This window comes from Lissotriton vulgaris, chromosome 9, assembly GCF_964263255.1.
Source record: "Lissotriton vulgaris chromosome 9, aLisVul1.2, whole genome shotgun sequence".
NCBI classification, from domain to species: domain Eukaryota; kingdom Metazoa; phylum Chordata; class Amphibia; order Caudata; family Salamandridae; genus Lissotriton; species Lissotriton vulgaris.
Window position 1 is genome coordinate 171,358,681 of NC_141697.1, and position 26,426 is coordinate 171,385,106.

A 26,426-nucleotide genomic window follows, 5' to 3' on the forward strand; every position below is an offset into this window, starting at 1 on the left:
TTTCCTGTTGCAGCCACTAGGCATACCCAGGCAAGTGAGGTACCATTTTGTTTGGGAGACCTGGGGGAACGCTGGGTGGGTAGAAATTTGTTGATCCACGCAGATTCCAGAACTTTCCACCACAGAAATGTGAGGAAAATGCATTTATTTTGTCAATTTCGTAGCTTTGCCCGGGATTCTGGGTAACAGAAAGTGGTGGTAGGCAGTCAAGTCACCCCATCCTGAATTTCCCTGGGTGTCTAGTTTTCATAAATGTATAGGTTTGCTATGTTTCCATGGGTGCCGGCAGAGCTACGGTGCAAAAACTACAGCTAGGTACTTTGCCATAAAAGGGTCAATTTTTAACTGCAAAATTGAGGTGTGACCATGTTGCATTTTGCGCCGTTTCCTGTCGCAGGCACAAGGACGACCAACACAAGTGAGGTACCGTTTTTATCGAGAGACTTAGGGTAATTCATATTTCTAAATCAACTGTTATTACCAATTGAGTTTTCATGCATTTCTCCCTTCCCAATGAAAGACATTGTGTAAAAAAAAATCTTTTTCAAAAATGACCAATAATTCTCATGCTAGTATGAGTATTCCCATTTTTGAAAATGTGCAATTATATACTGTTTCTAAACTCTTTAATTTGTACCCAATTCAGAAATACATAGGTGTCTTTCATACAGATTTTTCCATGTATACATTTTCCAAGAAAAAGTGCTCTATACCCAGTAAAAAAAAAAAATACCATTGCAAGTTGCTGCTCAGTTTTTGGATCTGGGATCGTTGGGTTCTTGGTGAAACTACAAGTCTTATATATCCCCACAACCAGGGAGGTCTAACGGATGTAACGGTATATTGCTTTGCATGAGCTGTCAAAATTATAAGAAGTTAGAGGTGAAAACGTTGAGACAAAAGGCTGTTTTTTTAACAAATGTTCAACTATTCCAATATTTAACTGTTAGTTTCTATAAAGAAACCTTCATGGATTTAGACAAATGACCCCTTTCTGAATTCAAAATGTTGTCTACGTTTCAAAAATGTATAGCTTTCCAGGATCCATTATTGCTTTCAAACTCATTTCTACCATTAATTCGAAAGAGGTGGAAAGCTCTAAAAATAGCAAAAATAGGCTATGTCCCAGAAAAATGCCAAAACTGTGTAAAAAATGTTGGTTCTCTGACAAAAGACTGTCATTTCCTAAAAGCTGAGAAAATTGAGATTTCAGCTCCACAAACTTTTTTTGATAACATTTGCAGGGAAAAACCCAGAGGCTTTCATTTGCAGCCCATTTTTCTGAAAAAACAAATATCACTATATTTTGGTTAATTTCTGGAACCCGTCCTAAGGAATCCACAAACCCTGGGCACCTTTAGAATCCACATGATGTTGGAAGAAAAAGATGCAAATTTGGCGTGGATACCTTATGTGGTCAAAAAGTTACAGGGGCCTAAGCGCGCACTACCCCAAATTGCCAAACAAAGGCTTAGCACAGGAGGGTAAAAGTCCTAGCAGCGAAGGGGTTAAAAGCCAGCCCTTGCTTGCAATATGATTAAAAAATAAAACTATGTCCAAATTCGACTTTGAATTACAGGTACTTCCAAAGTGTTACCCTCCTTATTTTAACATATTAGTTACTCCTAGGTCTACCCTTTGTGCTCCAAGGGTAGGATGCTATGTTAAAATAAGACTGGACATTACAAGAGATATTTTATAAGACCTGGTGATGGGAAAACTGTTGAAAGGAGAGAGCTAAAATAATACCTCAAAGTATGAAAATGATACTTGCAATAAATCCAGCAACTTGCCACGGTTAGATTTAGTATATCTATCACAGAATAGAAGTTATAGAGCTTGCTTTTCTGATGTGCCTGAATTCAGCCCTGTAGCAGCCTCATCTGTTTGGCCAGTCTTTGGCAGGCTGAGCCAAGAACTCTTGATCAGGTGCGAAGTAGCCTGGGCTGAGACAAAGGAGACATTTGGTGAAAGGAGATTTGATCCTGCAGCGCAAAAGGCAGGAAGGGAGCTGGATGTACAGCAGGTACTGGGCACACGTAAGGTATAAACAACTTGATAAGTGATTTAGTCAATAGAGACAAAACAAGAGACACCGGTTTGTATGGTGATGACAATATATTAAACTTTATATACGTCTTCTTTCTTTTGAGTGTTTACAGAACGCCAGCCGACACGTGTTTCATCAACAGGTGTCTCTTGTTTTGTCTCAATCCACTAACTCACTTATCAAGTTGTTTATACCTTACGTGTGCCCGGTACCTGCTGTACATTTTGTGTGAAGTTCTGGCTTCTCATGCCAGACCGCCCCTGAGAGGTTTCAGGGTTTTTCTCTTTACTGGCAGCACCGTCCTACGTCTGTTATTTGTGTCCATCACTACCTTCTCTCACTGCACTGTTTGAGTGCCCTTGCTGTACAATCCAAACCCTCAGTAGAACTTACAGGAAAGGAGCTGGACAACCGAACTGTTCTTCAAAGGCAGAAAGACAGTGAGGACAGAAAACAGGCCCATCCCACTTTCTGCACTCCCAGCTAAATGGGAGCCCCTGTAATTGAATTAGCAGAGGGGCTTGAAGGGGACTGTTAGGGAAAGTTAGTCACACACGTAGGTTGGGTTAGCCGGACCTTAAGTTTCAGGAGAGTTTTCCTCCATTTTAGGGTTTATGGAACAGTGCTTTCTGGGACAAGAATTTACCATACTTCAGGGGAAGTGATCATCATTGAGGATGGCACCATGCCCTGCACTGGTCAGGGGTGCCCCCTGTTTGGCAGTCCAGAAGCCTGTATAAATATGGGAGAGCTGCCCAGCAACTCAGATCCCTGCCTGGAAATATCAAGGGAAGAAGGACTGCATGCTGAACCTCTGGTCTACACCAAGAGAGGACTGCTCTTACAAAGACTGCACCTGCAACACACTCTGGGCTTTATTTAAAAAGGAGTTTGCCTTGTTTCAAATGATTTAGCAGTTGACTCCATGAAAGCAATAGGTAGAAAGGAGCTTGTAGAGGTCTCCTGCATCATCTCCACCCTGACAAGCCAAGCTGAACAGCTTTACCTGGACTCTAAAGGTTTTGATGAGGTGCATTGTGGGTATTGTAGTCCTAAACCTCCAAGAGGGAAATCAGAGCTTGTAGACCCTTGGCTGGTGTTGTGGACCATCAAAGACCCAGAAGAAACATTCGGAAAAGAAGGACTGGCCTGCTGGACCCACATAAGACCTCTATAATAGAGAACTTTGCTCATAAGGACTGCACTTGCTGCACTCAGAAGACTTACAACAAAAGGATTTTGCCTGTTTTAAAGGATAAGATGTTGACTTCCTGAACAGTAATAGGTAGAAAAGTGACAGAAGGGCTACCTACAACATCAACAACGAGGGCAACTCCAGCTGACAAGCTTCACCTGGAATTTTCTTTGACTGACCAGGTGACTTTTGGGATTTGCAGTCCCAGACCCCAAGAGGCGAACCAGAGCTTTTGAAGCCTTGGCCATATTCCTGCATCTAAAAAAAACTTCTGGAAGTAACTGTAAAAGTGTTACAACATCGGCAGGCTGAACTATGGAGTTTGTCCTGGTCCAGTGCGGTTTAAACTTATGAACACTATGTGCTTATCAGCACTAGTTTTACTTTTAATCTTTAAGAATTCATATGTTTGGTTTCCTACATTAGATTTTAGTTGTTTTGGTGTAATTTTAATCACAAAATCAGTTCCTATTTGCAGGAATTGGTGTTGGATTTTTATTGTTTGTTGTGTCTTACTTATTTACTGTTATTTGTATTTTTAAATGCTTTACAAACTGCTCATGAGCCAAGTGACCAAAGATTGAGCAAAGATTAATTTATTGAGACTTGAATGGTCCTTATGTGTGATTGAGGTGTTGTTACTAGCTGTATGTACCTACCTGCACCTACTAATAAACTATCTTCCAACAATGAGTGAAAGCAGTAGGGTGGGCAAAGGAGGCATGAGTGAGGCAGGCTATATCAGCTTCTAGTGCTTTCTGATACTCCTCTTTTGGATAGGGCAGCATCTCTCATCAGCTACCACTGATGATCGCCTTTGCCGCCACCCATAAGATCAGGGCAGAAGCAACCCAGCCATCATGGTGCTTCTAGTAGGTATGCACATGGTTTATAACTTGGTTCTTGCCCACTGGGGGATTATAGCGGGACAGCTTGAGACCACAGGGCTTGTGAATTGGCTGTGACAGGCCCAGATCAGCCTGCAGGGTAATAAGGGAGTGGTCAGAAAGTACACCTTCTAGTATGGAAGTCGCTTAAAGAAGGGGCAGTAACATGAACCATTAGGAAGAACTCCAGCCGCGATTTTATGCCATGTCCACGGGTGACTATTTGCAATCCCAGTCTGTCAGATGTAAGATGTGAGAGACGCCACTGTTATATTTCATGTCAGTACCTTGATATAGGTCCAGAGAACATCGTACACTTTCCCTACATCATCTCCCAGTCATATTATAGAAACGAGCCTTTACAAGGACATAACTCCAAATAAGGACAGACTGCCTTGTATGGACATAGCGCCTTATAAGGACTGTAGCCTTTTATGGACTAAAGCTTTCACCTATTTCTATGCCGAGAGTGGGCTTTTCCCAATCAATATTGCTTAGACGCCATCCTTAGCAAATATGAATCATTTATGAGTACACTGTCCAGGAGGTACACTTCACCTCTCCCATCGATGCACAAGGTTTAATCCCCAAATGTCATCCTCATGAACAGTGGGTAACCCACGCACCAAGATTATATAAATACAGCACCTCTTGCTATTAGTAAGCAGGAGGCACCAGAGAGTTCAAGGCCGACACACTGACCAGAGACGCTGCGGCTCCGGCATGATATTGCTCCAGCTGACAGTGGTCTGATGATCCCTTGGAGGGTGTCGAACTTGAGACCAGGACGGAGTCCCATACTCTCACTATTCAGGTATGGGGGTATGGGGGTTGGACTAAATCCTAGCGGGATTCTTGACTCTTAGGTTCTAGGCTATTAGGCTATTAGGCTCCTAGGCTCATTAGCTCTTTCAGGCCAACTCACATGCTAGGTACATCTAGTCAGGCATCTTAGGAGTATGCACTAAGGGCCAGATGTAGGTGGTAATGGCCAAAATGACCAAATTTCGGACGTTACCGACCGGTATTGGGCATTTGGGATGTAGGTGCCTAAATTGCAAATTCGGTAATTTACCGATTCGGTATTTTTAAGGAATCAGTAAATTACCAATTCCTTAAAATACCGAATCGGTAAATTACCAAATTTGCAATTTAGGGAGCACTCAAATGAGTGCTTTTCTAATTTTAGGATTCTTTATATACCACCAACTATAAATTGGTGGTAAATAAGGAATACCTTTGAAAATGCAAATCAGTGCATTTTCAACTGTGCCATGTGGCAGACATACATGCCCTTAGGGCATGTATGTGTGCCACATCTGCACACAAGCACGAGTCAGGGGTGCAACAGGGTGTCAAAGTGTGACCCTGGAACCCTTGAATGTGTCCCCCATTTTACCGAATCGGTATTTACCGATTCGGTAATTGCCATTCATTCCTATGGGCCTCCAGGCCCATAGGAATGAATGGCAATGATTCAGTAAATACCGAATCTTACTGATTCGGTCATTTCTACCAAATTTTTTGCTACATAGCATTTACCGATTCTAAAATACCAAATCGGTAAAATTCGGTATTTTAGAATCGGTAAATCCTATTTACCTACATCTGGCCCTATATTTTATAAATGCATTCTATATTCATGTATAGGTTCATGACCGTTGGAAAATGGTAGAACAATACTATTCTTCTTATTCACTGTACTGCTGGCTCTATATCTCTGCTACTATATTACAGTTGTAACAGCGCACTTATTCTACGTGAGAAGAACTACTGTACAATACCTTCTTATTGGAAACACGTTTGACTGTTACTTTTCTCTGTATCTCTCTGAGAGCAAAAACAAGCAAGCACGCGAGACTAGGTCATTCTAGTGGCACTGCGAGCTAGCTAATGTGAACCATAGGCTAATATATGCGGCAGGGGTGTACACAGAGTCAGTCTGCCACCAGACCCACAGTATATGTTATCCGTAATTGTTGTAGGTCCTGCATGACAGGGTACTTTTTGGGACTACACTACAACACTCCAGCTGACAGTGGTCTGACGATCCCTTGCGGGGTGTCCAGCTCAAGTCCGGGACGAAGTCCCACACTCTCACTATTCAGATATGGGGGTTCGACTAAAGCCTAGTGGGATTCTTGGCTCTTAGGCTTAGACTCTTTATCACCTGCTCACATGCTAGGTACACTTAGGTACATCTAGACAGGCATCTTAGGAGTATGCACTTTATTTTATAAATGCATTTCTTTTTCATGTATGTGTTCATGACTATTGCAAAATGGTAGAACAATACTATTTCTTTTTATTCACGGTACTCCTGGTGTCTGTATCTCTGCTACTGTGTTACAGTTATAGCAGCACACTTATTTTACATGAAAACAACGGTGCAAAAATTTGTATTATAAACACGCTAAACTGTTTCTTCTGTGTTTTCTCTCTGAGAGCAAAACAAGCAAGCACGAGTGACGGGGTGGAAAGTAGTATATTGTTTCATGAGTCTGAGGTTATTATGTTCTGAAGTTGCAAAAATGAATCTCTCTGATAACAGGAGATTGTAGTAGCCTTGCGAGCTAGCTAATGCAAAAACATAGGCTGACATATTCGGAGGGGTGTACAAAACCAGTTTGCCACTAAGCCCACAGTATATGTTATCTGTAAACAGCGTAGGTCCTGCATGAAAGGGTACTATCTGGACTGCACTACACCACACATAGCAGAGGCCATGATTGTACATAAGATCTCCTAAAAGGTCCCTATCCACACTGTATAGTGGGTCAATAGGACCGGTGTAGTCTAAGACCACGATCCAGGCTGGATTACAGTCCCCGACTATGTGGTTGTTGGCTGTATCTATCTCCGCCAACACACAGGTGAGTTGTGGAAGGATGCTGAGCTTCAAACCCTTGGGCACATAGACTAATTCATTTTCCCTTGGCATCGTCCTTCGAAATCCCCCTTTACCCGGCCCCACCGCTGTTACTTGCTGTTGACATTTAGTTTGGTGAAAGCGCGGCGACCCTCCGCATCAACCTGGGTTTTAAGCACTACATGAGGCAATTATTTCTGAGTCAAGTTAGCCACACCGCATTTTCAGGGCACTGGTAGGTCATCTGCTGCTTGCAGGGACAACAACTGTGGATCTCTTTGCCCAACCTGTCCCATTGGAGCTTCTCAGCTTCCACTTGGGTATGGTGTATCTCCTGGCGGAGAGCCATGTTTGGGTGCGGTGTGTTTAGAATTGAAGTAGGAGAGCACTGTCTTGCACTTGATCTAATGTATAAGACTTTCGGCATTCCAGTAGAGAACTGTTAAGGATGAATGTGCAGACATGGAGAACACAGCATACGGGGGAGTCCAGTGTGCATGTACGATGGTGAATTAGCTGGTTAAAGCATCTCATGTTCTGCTGGTGGTCCACAGAATGCTGAAAAGGCAAGCGGGACTAGGCAGGAGCCTGCTCTGGGCCACGGATTGGTAGGGTGAAGTAATCACTAAATAAAACATGCAGAAAAGATAAGGTGTCTGATCGAGTTTGAAAGTATGAAGAGAGAGAAAGGGGAAAAGGACAGAAGAGAAGACGGGGAAGATTAGCAATTGGTGGAGGTAGGAAAGGAGCAATGCACAAAGATACATGATGAAATATGAACAATAAGCAATTGTGTAAACAAGTGCACTATGCTGCGTTTCTTATCTACTGTAGTCCATAGGTGTACCCCTGAGGAGCCACAGCCTCTTAGAGGGCTTGGGCCCACTGGACAAGAAGGAACGAGGGTGGTGGAGAGCAAGCTATTTATTGAGTTCCTAGCAATGGCTAAACCCAAAGGTTGGGTGAAGGATGAGGTGTGTGAGAAAGGCCTCAAATGGGTCTGCAAGTATGTCAGTGAGCTGGCGAGAGAGGGCCCCAAGGGAAAATGAAGCCGTAGGTATCAGCCCAGGGCCGGACATTAAGTTGAAGGGGCAGGGACAAGGGGGGGTATGTGTGCAGGGTTGCTTGTGCTTAGTCTGGTGAGGGGCATAACACAGCAGAGCGCCTTCCTGGGGGTAGGTCCGATTAACAAACATGCAATGTTGAATTACAAGGAACAATTAGGCCATAAACAGCCAGGGAGAACAAAAGACCCCTATCAGTACAAAACATGCAGTCTGTACTCAGTGAGGTTCTGGAGGATCAAGATTTTGAGGCAGGTGCAGCAGCCATTGTTCTGCAGGCAGGTCCAGCTTGAGTGGCGAGCAGATATTGTCTGGGGTCCTGCATATGCTCTGCTGTTTTCAGTATCTTCTACTTGTAGTGTTGCGTGCTGTATGTCTTGTCCTGATGCCAGGAAAACCCAGACTGTGTCCAGGGCTCCTTGGAATGAGGGAGTCTTCCTCTTGGGCAGAGAACACTGGAGGGTACTGAGAGGTGTCCATAGCCCCTTCATGCAGTCTATTCAAGAATGCCTATAGTTACCCCAAATCATATAAGTCCTTGGATTTGCAGTTCATGGTGATCCACATGCATGCCGGCTTCAAGAGTCCAAACTTAATGTCCCATTTAAAGTGAAGGGCTGGAGGGAAAGAAAAGCTCTCCCTCAATCACTTGTCTCTATGGAGCAATTAGCTGCCACCTGTATCTTGTGACAATCTAAATCATAGGGTCTGTGAACCCTTGCTACTGTCAGAATCTGTTGCACCTGTGCGTGCCAAGGGAAGCAGGCTATAGTGGGTGTTTGGCCAGACAAGGCTGATGCTTGCCTCAGTCATACTATATGCACTCGTTGCATCTTGTCAGGGGCAGGGAGGCAATCCTGAGGAGGGTCAGCAAAAAGTTGTGAAGGATGCCCATGACATCAGTGCCTTCTGCCTTCTAAGGGACCCAGAAGAAGTGGTTATTATCCTCCGGCTTTGGTTCTCAAGGTACACAATTTGGATGAGCAAGTTCCTGATTCCTGTCTGGCAGGAGTTTGACCTTGGATTAGAAAGAGAACAAGTGGTGGTCCAGCGTTTCCTCTTGTCTTGGAAGCCAGGGATTTTGGCATGGATCAACTTCATTTTGGTGGTGAGGTCTGTATTTTGGCACCCATTGCCTCCAGTCTGTGACCCACCAACGCTATCTTATTGAGGATCAAGTCAATTGCAGTCTCCGAAGATCCTTGTTGAGAGAATAAGGGCTTGTTTTGAGAGGCCACCTCCATGAAGAGCAGCTGCCACATTGACTTCCTGGTTTCCATTGTGGGCCGTTGTGTAGGCAATCCTTGGTAGCAGATAATGTACAGGAGGAGGGGGATCCCAGTGCAATATCATTGAGAAGAGAGGCCATAGCCGAAAGGAACAAGAACAGGTGCAATGCCCTCTCCCCTGCCAAGGGGGTAGTGGGGGCAAGAGAGGAGGGAGGAAGAACAGGCGCAGTGCCCTGTCCCCTGCCAAAGAGGTGGTGGGGGGCGAGAGAGGAGGAAGGACATGGAACATGAAAAGTAAGTCCTCGAGAAAAAAGATGGGAAAGAGGGAGATTCCCTGATTGAAGGGAAGTGCGAATCAGGGGGGCGTGGAAAGAAGAGTCCATCGAGGTTATTATGAAGTGACAACGGCCAGGAACGGATTGCTCCAATAGGCTGATGTGCCGCCCCTTGTAGTTTGAAGAGGGGAGGCCTCAATGTGGTAGAGGTCAGGCTCCATGTGGAGACTAGATAACTCTGTGCCCTCCGCTGCTCGGCATGGTGCATACAATGTCCTTATACCAGGTTTGCCACAGTCATCACATGAGTGGGTGCATGCCCACCAAATGAAGACCGCCAGTTGTCAGTACTTTGCGGCCTGGGGCCTTCCACTGTAGTGGAGCTCCAAAATAGAGCAGCCATTTTTGTCGGTGGCAAGGCTCTGCCCTTCTAAATCTTTTGTGTCCCTGAGACTAAGGCAACAGAAGACAAACAAAAAAGCCCTTGGAGTCACTCTGGGTTCAAGTGATGCAGGTCCAGTTCTTCTCACCCAGGCAGAGGGAGAGCGGAAGGAACAGTTCCAGCAGTGTTGCAGTCCTTGAGCAGCACAGCAGATCCTCTTTTCCTGGCAGAGTGGTCACAGATCCAGAGGTGTAATGATCTGGTAATGCCAGAGGTCCAGCACTTATACCCAGGGATGCCTTTCACGTGGGGATGTGTTCAAAGAAAGCTTTAAAGTGCACACAGGCTCTCCCTTCCTGTCCTGGGTCCAGACACACTGCAAGGGGGTGATCAGTCCTTTGTAGATGACCACTCAACCACACCTAATCTTCCTTTATGTCTGACTGTCTAGAGGGAATGCAGGAAGCTAGCGGTCACCAACCCCAGACTTGTATTCCAGAGAGAGGCAGAAGACACCAACTAGTTAAAGTAAGTAAATGCCAAGTATTTGTAGGTGGTGTTTGCTCAACTGGAATTTAAAATCCAACTTCATCATAAGCTGTGATTTTAAATTGTCAGTTCAGTGGCACTAAACTTGAAAAGTCTATCTCATCACAATTGGGAGTTATACTTAAAAGATGTAATAAGGTAACCCCAATGTTATCCTATGGAAGAGATAGTCCTTGCAGTAGTGAAAAACGCAATTGGGAGTTTTTCCGCTATCAGTACATGTGAAATATAAAAGTGTATACCCTAACTATTAAATATGCTGCACCCTACCCTGTGGGTTATACTCTGTCAGACATATAGTTCTGGGCTTGCATATTTTGTACATTAGGGTGTTTGTCACCTGTATTGCTTTTCTCATCTATGATGTAGCCTTTCCTCAAAATATATAAATATGGTCAGATAATAACACAAAAATTACATTCACTTTACTAGTTAAACCATCCGCATTTGAACCTGTCACTGCCAAATTCACAAACATTACCACAACAGATTGTATAATTTGCATACTACATTGTTTTATTGAAATCAAATTTTTGATGTCCTTCAAATGTCCCTGTTCATAAGATGATATTTTGAAACATGTTTTAATTCCTAAAATGCGTCTGCTAGAAACGCTTTATGGATTACATTTTGATTTAGGGACGTTTCTATTCTATCAAAATACTGCTCACTGAATGAAGATTATTGCAGCCAGCAAACCCTGTTAGTGAATACAAATAACTGATTTATTGGCATTTGCTTGCCAATCTTAAGAATATATCGCATTTACTTGAACTATGACAGCAACCAAAATGGAAAGTATTTACCCAGGCTTGGAAAGACCTAAATAATTGAATTGTGCAAAGCTTTGAAATGTTAAACAACATTCACTCTGACCTCTGCTATTGTTTATTAGGTACAATATAGTTGGCATTTTTGCAGACTAGACTAATTAATGATTAAGACTTTCAGACTTTTTTAAAATCGAAATTGCTGCGTGCAGAACTAGAAAATATAAATATTCAAAGGGCACCGTGTGGGAAGAAACTACATGAAGAATCCATGGATTTATGCTAATTAGAAACAGAACTTGAAATTACTTTACAGAAAAATACTTCTCCTTTTGAAAATTAGTTTCTAAGCTGTGTGAAGGCATAAATGGAAGATTAGATACAGTGGGCAAACAGGAATTATTACAAGTAGTTGCCTCAACAGTGAAAGGAAGCAGAGTCAAGATATACATATTTTATCAGTAGTCCACTGGTGAGGGCTATACCATTCAGTAAAACCCTTCTACCCAAGTTAAAGCCGAGCCAGGACGAAGGACCTGGAAAGGGAGATGACATCTAGTGCCCAGTGAAGGCCCAGGGGGCAGAAATGCTATAATAACATTAGAGCGTTACACCTAAGTAGGGTCGATTATTATAAATTGAATAGGAACATATATAGCAACATATATTGGAATGCCGAACTAGAAGGCATACATCAGCCACTGTTGACCCTTTGACACTTCACTCTTTTAGTGGAGCTACAAATGCAATAGTCAAATTTCACCCATCAGTGTAGCTTGTTTAAGTTTTGGTAGACCTGATAAATTGCTTTATTCTCGTATTATTTTTCAAGTGTGTACTTTTAGTCGGATGGCGCAGGTGGTGCCTGAGGGTAATAATTTCTTGCCTTTTGCTAAGGTACTAAAATTCTCATATTTTTCACTCGCTCATTTACTTTCATTCTGTTCCGATTGTGTTTGCCGCACATTATCATAAACGGCAAGTACCCCTGTACCACTGCCAGGGAATCCCTCACATGTTGCAGGATCCGATTACTAACACCAGGAAATCCCGTTACAGATGAGAAAACAAATGTGTGGAAGCACCCCAACATCAAGCTTTCTTATCTAATTTTAGCCTCAAAGACCTCCAGTAATTGGCGACATAAGTCGCCCTACAACATTTGTTTAACAACCAGACATTGTATCACTCTTTTCATAGTTAATCTTCTATCTGTTAGTTCCAATTCACACAACTAAAAATCGCACTAAATATTTGCTCTCATTCACTAGCATTTGCACAGCATGAAAATGATGTTTATCTTGTGCAAAGACAATGGACCCCATTTACAAAATTAAACTGATACGAAAGTCTAATTTTTCGACTTTTGGTATTCACAAAGGGCATTTACAACTCGTATATACACTTTGTGAATGCCAAAAGTTGAACTGTATGACTTTCGGTATTCACAAAGGGCATTTAAAGTAGCAAATGCCCTTTGTGAATACTTAAAGTCGTGAAGTTAGACTCTCGTCTTATTTTACCTTTGTGAATTTAGCTCCTGCCAGCTTGTGATAAGCGCTAATTTACCTTTTGAAAATCAGGGGCTTCAAAATTAAATAATTTGTGTGTTCCGAAATAGATATAGGTGCACCTTTTAGTTTGGGGGTAGAGCAATTAGTGTTTTGAAAATGTGAAGTTATTAAGTCATTTTTGAGACATGTAGGTTAACATGGTAGGGGCATGCATGAACCCTTTGTTAAACTCCGAAGTGCATGATTACTTGGCGGTGACTGCCCTTGTTACTGTGCTGAATCATAGCTGTTGTCTTGGAGTGCAATACTGACCTCAAATGTAGAATTTATCTGCCAAATATACATATCTGCTTGCTTTGCCTAGAGCATTAATAGGTCCACCTTGCCAAAGATTGCACAGTAATCCATGAAAAAGCAGTGCAGCTTTTACTTAGCCCTGAGAGGCTAAACAAAGACATTGTGGTTTCTTTTAATGCACCTTTTCTAAATACATTGTCAAGTATGTAACATAAACCCTACTATGCAATCTCAATGGCTAGGTCTTCTAATAGAGCGCTAGTAAATAATTTGCTATTTACATTCAGCAATGCATTCAAGTGTTGTTGTTAGCAGAATTTCCATCTTCTATTCGAGCATCTGGATGTTATATTTTCCAGCCAATCAAAAAGGAAACAGCAGCACAGCCAGGCACCAGTACTTTGTACGTTTTTTTTTAATCTTCTTATCACCATCGGTGCGGACGTGAGACCAACAGGTTTCAGCCATAGCCTTCAACAGGGCCATAAAGTTTAAAAGTCCAAACACTACTCCTAAAGGGAACCACCCTCTAAAAACACCAGTAGTAAAAACAATGCATAGACTGCTTTTCATTCCAGTCTATGGCACAATCCTTCCACCATGTTAAGTTTTATCACAAATATAACTAACATGATATCGGTGAAATGTTATATATTCATTTTCACTCCATTTCCATTTTCTATTATATAAATATCAGACAAGGGTGGAAACATTGGTTTGTGGCCAAAAAATCAGTACCTAGAGAAGACTAACATACACTTGTCTGGCTTGACATGTTATAGGAAAGCCTCAATAAAAGATCTTCAGACATTAAAGGACAAAGTGTTTCAACATCTTTCACAATGGAAAAGGCAAGAGTTGTTAACTGAGAATAAATTTAACTTTTTAAAAACTGAACATCGTATCACTTCTGTTCTTTACTTCATACCTAAAGTACACAAAAATATTGTACCCATTCCCAGCAGACCTGTCATCTCGGCCAGAAAGAGCGTTTTGGAATCTATATCTAAATATGTGGATTATTTTTTACAAGATCATGTAACCAGTCTACCCTCTTTTATCAAGGACACTGGAGACTTTTTGAGAAAAATCAGCAAAATTGAATGGCATCATGACAATTTGTTGATTGTAATGGACATTACAATATACGGTCACATAACATACTCCCGCTCCACCTTACTGAGGCTGCAGCCGCCTCCCTGTACTTTTGCTCCTGCACTCCGTTGCCAAGATGCGCCTCTGAGGTGTCCTAACTGCTCTCTCACGCTTGACTCTGTTACCCCGGATGTATGTACTACATCATCTACATTCTGGGATACTCCATCTGTCACTCATTTTACTTCTATTACTCACAAAGCTTGTCCTGATTTGGGCTTTATCAGTATAAATTGCCGATCTCTCTCTAAACATAAGAGAGACATTTTTGACCTCCTTGTGTCATCTAGCCCTGCAGCCATGTTTGTGACGGAAACATGGCTAAATGAGAGCTCCGGCCCGGACATCGCCATGGCTCTCCCTAACAACTACACCTTTGTGGGGTAGAAACCGTGTACTCAAGGATGGCGGTGGAATTGCTGTAATTTTTAAAAGGGAATTTTCCTGCAAATGGGAAGATCTTGATATCCCCAATTGTGAAGCTGGTCTCTTTAAACTTTTACTTTCTCCTAATTTCACTTTGACTGGAACCCTTATTTATCGTCCCCCTGGCTCGGCCTGTGCATGGGCATCCTCCTTCCCTGAGCTCATCGCCCCTCTGATGTTACAATCCACCAACTTCTTAATAGTGGGTGATTTAAATATTCATTTTAACGACGGATCCTGCCTCATTAGCACTCGCCTACTACAGGATTTAGCCGCCTTGGATCTTCACCTGCATAATTCCGGCCCCACCCACAAAGCTGGTAATTTACTAGATCCCATTATTTCCAATCTCAATAGCATCACCTGCCATCCCCCTCTACCTGTTATTTGGTCCGATCATTTTATCATAAACTTTTCAATCAATATATCTGATTATCACAAATCCTCTACTAGTTTATACCCACATAAAGCCAGCAGGAACTGGAAACGCTTAGACAATGGCAAACTTAACATCTGCCTTGAGAATTCTAGACCCACGCCTCCTACCATCACTACTAAAGATGTGTCTGCTATCAACTCTTGGCTGATATCAGCCTTAGATTCTTGCCTTCCAGCCCAGAGGAATAAGCCTCATATCCACCAACCACCGGCACCCTGGTTTAATGATACACTTCGCCAGGAAAAATCTCGCTGCAAGAAACTGGAACGCATTTGGCGCTCCAACTATGGCATGGATAATAAAAAAAAGATATAAGGCTGCCCTCCATGCATACCATTCTGCCTGCGACACCGCCAGAGCTAATCATGCCAATATTACTATACTTAATGCCCAAAATCGACCTAAGGCTCTGTTTAAAGTTGTAAAAGATCTTTCAGGCATGTCCTCTATACCTAAAGACCCCTGTCTTGACACAGAACAATGTAACTCTCTTGCCAATTTTTTCCTTGAGAAAATAGATAAAATCTACGCTAACTTTAGCGTTCCTTTTTCTGATTTTTCCACCTCTGATCCACAAACATCCAACTTCTGTTCAATTGAGGCATCTAGTTTAACTCCCTCTGTCCCTCAACTCCACTCTTGGGATCTGATCTCGTTCTCTCTTTTTCAAAAATATCTAAATGAAATAAAAACTGGCTCTCCCCTTGACCCCATGCCTCTGCAAATACTTGGCACCCTGGATTCATCTACACTTCAGATCATCTTAGATCTTCTGAATGCTTCACTGGTTGAAGCCATGGTTCCTAAAGAATGGAAGCATGCAATGGTGGTTTCATTGATAAAAAAGGCCAATGCGGACCTAAATAATCCCTCTAACTTCCGGCCTATCTCTCTGCTCTCATGCTACTGCAAAATTCTTGAAAAGCACGTTAATTCTCTTCTTACTTCTTATGTTGAATCCTCTAATTTCCTTCACTGCTCACAATCCGGGTTCAGGGCCAGCTTCTCCACTGAGACCACTCTTCTTGGAGTCTCAGAGACCATCAGAAGACAAGTGGACAATGGGGAGACAGTGGCACTCATTCTGTTAGATTTGAGTGCCGCATTTGACACTGTCTCCCATTCCATCCTTTTGTCCACCTTGAAATCTGTGGGCATTGATGGCTCTGCCCTGGCCTGGATTGCCAGTTTTCTTTCTGACCGCACTTTTCAAGTTTTCTCTTCAACTTCTGTCTCTTCCATCTACGCTTCCTCTCACGGTGTTCCCCAGGGTTCTATCCTCAGCCCCCTTTTCTTTCATCTTTATGTGAGACCTCTAGCTTTCCTGGCTGAGCAAGCAGGTCTCACGATTTATTCTTATGCAGACGATACTCAAATCATCTACTCTCTATCAACAAATAAGCATCTGCCTACGTCTTCCCTGCAGTCTGGTCTGGAACAAATCTCCAACTGAATGCATTGACATAAACTACAACTAAACGGTGACAAAACGGAGTTGCTTCTATTTGGTCCAAATCCTTTGCTCTGGGGCCCGCAACACTGGCCTCAGCAGATGGGCCCTATTCCTACCCCTTCAGCTACAGCTCATAACCTTGGGGTCCTCCTTGACAACCAGTTGTCAATGAAGCAACATGTGGTAAAAGTCTCAGCCACCTGCACCACCATCGTAAGGTGGCTGAGAAAGATCACGTGGATGCTTCCAGCTGACACCCTGAGGACCGTAGTCCAGGCCCTTGTCACTTCATGGATGGACTACGGGAACATTCTTCTTCTGGGTACCTGCAAGGAGGTCACCAAGAAATTACAGGTGGTTCAGAACATGGCAGCTCGCCTCATCTGTAATCTGCCTGCCAGGTCCTCGCTCGCCGTCCATCTGCGCAAGCTGCACTGGCTGCGCATTGAGAGCCGAGTGAAATTTAAAGCTCTCAGCATAATGCATCATATCAAAACTGGAAAAGCCCCGAAATACTTGTCCTCTTTGGTACAGTATTATGTCCCTACCCGCACTCTGAGATCCTCTACACAAAATAAGTTTCAGATCCCGCGCTTTAACAGAGCCAAAATGGACGGTCGCTCGTTTGCGCTGTTAGCACCTTCTCTATGGAACTTCATGCCTCAACCCCTGCGATCCGAAATCTGCTATCTTAAATTCCGCAGGGGAATTAAGACCTGGCTTTTTAATTCCTAAAATGTGTCCTCAATCCTACTCAGCGCACCTTACCTTTTGTTTGCTCACTAGCGCCGGGAAACCTCCGGGGAGCTGCACGCTCAATAAATGCAATTATAATAATAATAATAATACATCACTTTACACAAGTATCCATCATACTGACGGATTGGCGGCAGTGAAATATTATCTTGAGAATAGATCAATTCATTTATATGAACATAATTGTATGATTTAAAAAATGATCAAATTTTGCCTCAACAATAATTTATTCCAATTCAACAGGAAGGAGTACCAGCAGTTAAGAGGGGTGGCGATGGGAGAATGCTTCTCCCCTAGCTTCGCATGTCTTCATGTGGGCTGGTGGCAGGAGCATTTCGTCAAGGCACTCCACAAGAATATTTGGGATTTCCATGTGAGACATTTCTGGCGGTACATTGACAATGTTTGTATAATATGAGAGGGTGCCAAAGAGTCAGCCCAAGCCTTTGTAACTTTGATCAATGACAAGGGATTTACAGCAGAAATCAGTGATAAATAAGGGGAGATTTTAGATGTACAGGTTTACATCAGGGTGAGATTCAGAATAAATTACATCGCAAGAACACAGCAGGGAACTCAATTCTCCTCGCAAGCAGCTCACGCCCTCGTCTTTTGATATACAGCATACAAAATGGTGCATTTTTATGAATTTGCCGTATATGTAGCTCAGATGAGGACCTGGTACAGTGTCAACAAGAAGCATGTGATTGATTCCTGGTTTGAGGGTGCAAACGTTCTGATTTATACAAAGCCCTTGTTAAAGCAAATTTACAAACCAGAGAGGTATACTTGTTACCCATAACTGAAAGAATTTTAGATCATACATCCCAGGTAGATCTTGATGAGATCAACTTACAGTCTATCAGATTGGTCACTACATTCAGCAAACAAGAAAAAAAAGAAACAACACCATCTATTCTCAGTGGCTTGTTGTCCTAACTGAAATAACTCTCAAACCCATTTTGCCGGCACTACCTTCAATCACATTCAGGAGAGCTTCCTCTATGAAGGATGCTCTAGTGAAAACTAGCCCTGAAATCACACTGATCCAAACCTGGCTATCCAAAACAGTTTTTTTAAGTGCAGTTCTTGCCATGCCTGTAAATTTGGTGCCAATATAACTGAATACAAGACGGCAATTACTCCTTCATCCATTCCAATCAATGGTCATTTGACATGCCTGTTAAATACACTGTATATGTCTTAGAATGTACATGCGGGCTGAAATATGTAGGCAGCACCAAGGCTACCAGTATTTGATAGAATTCTTTAACACCCGAGGGCCATAGTTAGTTCCAATCCTAACTACCCTGTAGCCCGGCATTTCAAGTTGGTACACCAAAATAATTTGAATGAGTTAAAATAATTTGTAATAGGGTCTGTCCCCTTATCAAGTTTGGAAAGTAACAGAGAGAAAAGCCTACTCCAACTTGAATCACATTTTATTTTGGCCTTAGGCACCAGATGCCCAACGGCTTGAATACAAGTGAGGACCTACACAATTTCCTCTAGGGCTTTTTGTTCAGTAGTCATAATTTGTATTCTCTGTTAACACTGGTCTGATTTCCTTACTGTTGCCGTCTTTTATCATCCAAGATGAATGTAGTTCTGTTCACCACATATAGTATGACCCTATTTCAATTTTTTTAACAGAGGTCTTTTAAAAACTGAAATTATTGTCCATAGTTGCACTGGTTATTTGAGTACTTAGTCGTATTGGCACTGGCCGGTGATTGTGCGATACCTTCATATAATCACTCAATATCAAAGGTTCTTGTCCTACGTTTGCCCAAGCACTTCACTTTATTAGCACTTATTTCCAGGCTTCAGACATCGCTTCTGGGCAGCCTCACTAGCTTTTTATTTATTTTTTATATCATGGTGACTAGGTTTTATAACACTCTTTGCGCATTAAGTTTTGTACCTTTTTACATTTATGCACTGCACTTTATAGGTGAAAAGACTGTTTTGTTACAAGGTACAAGAAGATCAGCTGTTGCATTGTAGCAGTCAGGTCTATGCATCTGTTACCATCGGTTGAAAACAGTACAATAGACCATTCACAAAATACAAGTTTCAACGAGGACTCATATCCCATGTACTGTCATGAGCATTAGCACTTTTATTAGTACTATAACTATATAATGAGATTGCATTGAGGATCCGTCTAAAAAAATATATTTGTGATATTATTAAGATCAATAATCAATGTACTACACATTTTGAAGACCTGTACTGTCAACATGTAATTAACTACAATTTCTTTTTATATACAAGCAGCAGATTGCCCATTTTGTATTACTGTTATATACATTGTCTTTACATATAATGCATGAGGCAGAGAATTGTAGTTACTATGTATTAGGATCTACGTACAGTTTGTCGTCTATATCTATCAACAATGCCTGTGAGTTTCGTAAACCAATAAGGCATGTACACTATTTAATGGTCAAATGTCAGCGGCGTGTCATGTGATCAATATCACGTTCCAGCGATCGAAACGGGTCATGGCAGGCATTATCCTGATTAACTCTGAGGTTTATGGAATTAATTAAAGCACTTTGAACAAGCAGTTGTGAGTCTTCTGCGTGTTCCGGTCCGTACCTGAATGGTCCCATCATAAAAGGGGATGGTCCAGGATTGTGTAGCTTATATATATATCTATATATCTAAATATATATATATATATATATATATATATATATATATATATATATATATATATATATATATATATATATATATATATATATATATTACCTACTGGCGGTCGCCAGTAGGTATATATAGTTAGGATTTTTTCTCTATGGGATTTTTGAAAATTCTATGTCTAATAACTTTGGCGTTTGTGGATGGAATTGGCTTAAATTTTCAGGAAAATGGAACATTTTGTTTCTGAGCAGCCCCTGACAATTTGGGGGGGTTTCATCAAGGGGGGCCGAGAAAAAAGGGGGGTCCCAAAACACGTTTTTCCCATGTTAATTTCCATAGGGCGGTTGGCCTCACTTTTAGCTCGAACGGCTGAATGGATTTGCACGAAACTTGGCAAAATTGTAGGGACTGTTAGCCCGATGTGCCTTTGCTAGGTCTCAATATATGTGCTCCAGTGGATCTTGAGAAATTTAGGTTCAAAAAAAGATATATATCAGGGCGGAGCCTAACCACACATCTGATCTGATTGGCTGTCAGCACTTCATCCAAGAAGTGTTGGCAGCCATCTTGGGACCAATATACATGATAGCACCTCATTAAAAAGCATTGTAGTTAATAGAGGGTTTTAGGACTTTAGTTACATTATAAATCATTTGTTGATGGTACCATACTCGTTTTAGGAATTGTGGTGGGTTCTAAGGTGATTTTACCATGTGAAAAAACCTTCTGCTGTGATATCATGAATATTGTTTGAAAGAAAACTAATATCTCATGATTTTCCCACAGTGGTTTGGAAGGGGATCTATAAGCTAAACTGAAAGCATATTTTCTGTAAATTCACATTATCTTTCTCAGTCATGTGAAAATGAAGTCTGACATTCTCAGTAAAACATGTACATCCAACAAGGACAGAGACTGTCAGTTGATTCCTTTGTGTTCTACTGCAGCCTCCTAGAGTGTTCTAAAGAACAACTAGAGCGCTAACAGTCCTACTTATTACAAAGGTATGGCACACCTGAAGCCATCTTGATTGGAATAAAGTGGTAACTCTTAAAACATTTAATTTAAAAAGAAACAACATGAGGGGGTATATTTTGCCATAGAAAGTATGATTAGTGCTGCAGAATGAAAAATTAGGGCACATTTTGAGTGACTTCTCAAATCCTTTTCTATTTCATTAAAACATTCTGACGTGCAGTCTCCCAAAATGGCCACCAGAGACAAAAGAGCCCAAATGTAGCCCAAATATCACCCAGATGTAGCCCAAGTATAGCCCAATGACAGAATGTCCCAGAGTGTTCTAAAGAACAACTAGAGCGCTAACAGTCCTACTTATTACAAAGGTATGGCACACCTGAAGCCATCTTGATTGGAATAAAGTGGTAACTCTTAAAACATTTAATTTAAAAAGAAACAACATGAGGGGGTATATTTTGCCATAGAAAGTATGATTAGTGCTGCAGAATGAAAAATTAGGGCACATTTTGAGTGACTTCTCAAATCCTTTTCTATTTCATTAAAACATTCTGACATGCAGTCTCCCAAAATGGCCACCAGAGACAAAAGAGCCCAAATGTAGCCCAAATATCACCCAGATGTAGCCCAAGTATAGCCCAATGAAAGAATGTCCCAGAGTGTTCTAAAGAACAACTAGAGCGCTAACAGTCCTACTTATTACAAAGGTATGGCACACCTGAAGCCATCTTGATTGGAATAAAGTGGTAACTCTTGAAACATTTAATTTAAAAAGAAACAACATGAGGGGGTATATTTTGCCATAGAAAGTATGATTAGTGCTGCAGAATGAAAAATTAGGGCACATTTTGAGTGACTTCTCAAATCCTTTTCTATTTCATTAAAACATTCTGACATGCAGTCTCCCAAAATGGCCACCAGAGACAAAAGAGCCCAAATGTAGCCCAAATATCACCCAGATGTAGCCCAAGTATAGCCCAATGACAGAATGTCCCAGAGTGTTCTAAAGAACAACTAGAGCGCTAACAGTCCTACTTATTACAAAGGTATAGCACACCTGGAGCCATCGTGATGGGAATAAAGTGGTAACTCTTAAAACATTTCATTTAAAAAGGAACAAAATGAGGGGTATATTATGCAATAGAAGGTATTATTAGTGCTGCAGAAAGAAAAATTAGGGCACATTTTGAGTGACTTTTCAAATCCTCTTCTATTTCATTAAAAAATTCTGACATGCAGTCTCCCAAAATGGCCACCAGAGACAAAAGAGCCCAAATGTAGCCCAAATATCACCCAGATGTAGCCCAAGTATAGCCCAATGACAGAATGTCCCAGAGTGTTCTAAAGAACAACTAGAGCGCTAACAGTCCTACTTATTACAAAGGTATGGCACACCTGAAGCCATCTTGATTGGAATAAAGTGGTAACTCTTAAAACATTTAATTTAAAAAGGAACAAAATGAGGGGGTATATTTTGCCATATGAATTATGATTAGTGCTGCAGAAAGAAAAATTAGGGCACATTTTGAGTGACTTCTCAAACCCTCTTCAATTTCATTAAAAAATTCTGACATACAGTCTCCCAAGATGGCCACCAGAGACAAAAGAGCCTAAATGTAGCCCAAATATCACCCAGATGTACCCCAAGTATAGCCCAATGACAGAATGTCCCAGAGTGTTCTAAAGAACAACTAGAGCGCTAACAGTCTTACTTATGACAAATGTATGGCACACCAGAAGCCATCTTGATTGGAATGAAGTGGTAAGTCTGAAAACACTCAATTTAAAAAGGAACAACATGAGGTGGTTAATTTTGCCATAGAAAGTATGATTAGTGCTTCAGAAAGAAAAATTAGGGATCATTTTGAGTGACTTCTCAAATCCTCTTCTATTTCATTAAAAAAATTCTGACATGCAGACTGAAACATGCACTTTGAATACCAGCAGCAGACGTCCCTGGTGAGCAGTAGCTTTACTACAGTGATCTAATGTGCAACTAGAGTGCTAACATTCAGAATTTATGGCAAATGTGTGACACATCTGAATGCCTTCTTGATGGAACCAAAGTAAACAAGCATTGAAAATGCAATAGTTCTCGCCCTCGTTTAAGTTAAAGCCATTCTGTTTGTAATGAGGTGGCTTTTTAGCTTTGCTTTTATTAGTGTTTTTTCAACTTTCATGTAAATAACATGCATCTGTATGCATATAAGTATATGTATGCATGCATTTATGTTTGTATTTATATAGATATACAGATGATATATGTTTATATATGTATGTATATATATATATTCACTGAAAAAAACATAGGTTATAGACCATATATAGTTAGGAATTAGCATTTACAAAACCTTGAAAATTCACTGAAAAAAACCATAGGTTATAGACCATATATAGTTAGGAATTAGCATTTACAAAACCTTGAAAATTCACTGAAAAAACCATAGGTTATAGACCATATATAGTTAGGAATTCACATTTACAAAACCTTATTTTACTCACACAAAACCATTGAAATTCCATATATAGTTAGTTGCACTAACTATATATCGCGCACCCGCAATCCACTGCTGATGATGTCACATATTACATCATTCATGACATGGTCAGTGACATCACTGATGACATCACTGATGACATCTCAAATGACATCACTGATGACATCACTGATGACAACATCCAGTGACTGTATGTTTCTGTAAAGTTAAAATATGTCTTACATATTGAAGAATGAGTGGATGTATAAGTGTCTGGATTAAGGATTTAGTAGGTGCATGACTGACTGTATGAGTGAGTGATTAAATGTGTCTCACTGAGTGCATGGGTTAGTGACTAAACTGTCTTAATTTGTGCATCATTATGTCTGTTGTTCTGTAAACTGTTGCATGTGTTGATAAGTAGCTATATGAGTAACTATATGGGTTATTGATTGGTTGCCCAAGTATTTGTATGGGAGACTGAGTGTGTGTGTGGGTGGCTGGGAGGTGTATGACTCTGTGCATAGATGTGTGAGCAGTTGATTCACTAGATGTATGGTTTCAAAAGTGCATGTGGAAACAGCTGTATGGGCGGTTGACTGTGTGCATGAGTGTATTGGTGAGTGAATGGATATCTCAGTGCTACATGTCAAAGTAAGTACATATGTAAAACACAGTACATGTGAGAGTTGACATATATAAATAACTGTGCATAAGAGCCAGTGAATGTGTGAGTGGCTGTATGGATCATTGTGAACTTGTATCAGGGATTGTATAAGAGAGTAAATATGTGTTAGTATATGTTTGAATAAGTAAAGTTTGTATAACTGTATAGTTGAGGAAATGGAGGTGTGATTGATTCTTTGCATGACTGACTAGGTGTGTGAGTAACTCCATGGATGAGTGACAGTCTGTGAGTGTCTGTTTACACTGATTGTATCTAAGGTTATATTAGAGTCTGAAGAGGTTCATCGTATTATCACATGAATGATATCATCAGTGATGTGATCAGTAATGTCAAATGAGATGTCATCAGTGATGTCATCAGTGATTTCATTTGAGATGTCATCAGTGATGTCATTTGAGATGTCATCAGTGATGTCATCAGTGATGTCACTGACCATGTCATGAATGATGTAATATGTGACATCATCAGCAGTGGATTGTGGGTGCGCGATATATAGTTAGTGCAACTAACTATATATGGAATTTCAATGGTTTTGTGTGAGTAAAATAAGGTTTTGTAAATGTGAATTCCTAACTATATATGGTCTATAACCTATGGTTTTTTCAGTGAATATATATATATCTATATCTATATCTATCTATATATATATATATATATATATATATATATATATATATATATATATATATATATATACATATATATATATATATATATATATATATATATATATATATATATATATCTATATATATATATATATATATATATATAGATATATAGATATATAGATATATATATATGTATGACATTAAGATCCATTTATGTTCATGTATTCTGTGATTTGAACATTTCAATCCAGATTGGAATGGGATTGTAATTCTCAATCTCAATGTAGTACCCTTCCATTATTTTGCTCTGCTTATATTGTTTGTAAAGTACACATTTTCCTCCCAAATCCGAGCATAATGTCAAATTGTAAACGTCTTAAATAAAAGAGCACAAAAGGAAAAGTGAAAAGTGAATACATTTTATTAGATTAAAGGAGAAGAACAACAGAACAAAGCAAGAAATGGGAGAAAAGAAGGAAGTAAAAGAGGAGAAGGCTCAAATAGTCCATGTTTGTTCTTATTTTATCTCATATTTGAGAGAAACCTGTACAGCATTAAATAAATTAATCTCTTCTGAGTACTAAAATGCATATAACTTAAAAATACAGATTTTCTCCAATTTCTTCAGAGTTGCATATAGTCTTGAAATGTCTCCATTTTAAAGTGCAACTTCATTGTAAACAATATGCACTTCTGGTTTGTGCAGAATAATGTGTACAGTGCTTGGTTATCAGAGTGCCCTATTCCATATTCAAGTGCATCTTCATTATAAATAGTGAGCTTTTCTAGTTTGTGGAATAGAATGAGTACAGTACATGGATATTAAAAAAAGCATTACATTGGTGATATAAACGTTCAATATAATTTTTTTTCCAATCCATGCAAAAAGGTTCAACACAGTAGTGCATATATCTCATTATTAAAGTGCATCATCAATGTAAACTATGATCTCCCCAAATCTGTGCAAAAAGTGTATACAACACATGTATTATAAGTTAACTGTAAAATACCAATTCATTGTATATGGTTATAATTGTCTCATTATGTACAAAAACAATTATTACAGTTATTGTTGCATGCAATGCTCGTTTCCCAATTTAGAAAGAAGAAAGATAGACCTTTGCAAACAGTATTGCATATGTCCCAATGGTGAAACACATCTTCAATGTAAACTGTAATCTATCCTAGTCTAAGGAAAAGGTGCACAAAGTACACTAATTATAACTCTCTCATTGTGTACCAAAAATACCATTATTGATGCACACAGTACTAGAAAGGTAGAGAAAAGTGTAATGTGACAGATATTTTCTATTGGCATATGACAACCATTCCTACTGCTGGTTGATGTAAGGTGCAATGGAACACAGGAAAAGGGCATTCTCTAAAGATGAATATACAATTCGACATTTGTGTTCGAGTCTCTGTGCCCATCAACAGGGACTTTTTGGATTCTCCTTGCAAAGTTCCAATTCCTGATCTCCGCCTTGAGGTAATTTCATGACATGTTCGATGACATAATATTTCATATTTTCCAGTACATCATCATGTTTTTCCATATATGTTTGGCCACGGCATATTGAGACTCTCAATTTTTTATAGCTCTCAGATGTTGTAATATAAGGAGTTTTAATTTATTGATGATACTGCCTACATATTTAATTCCACAGTTACATTCCAAAACATATACTTCTGATTCGGTTTCACATGTAATTC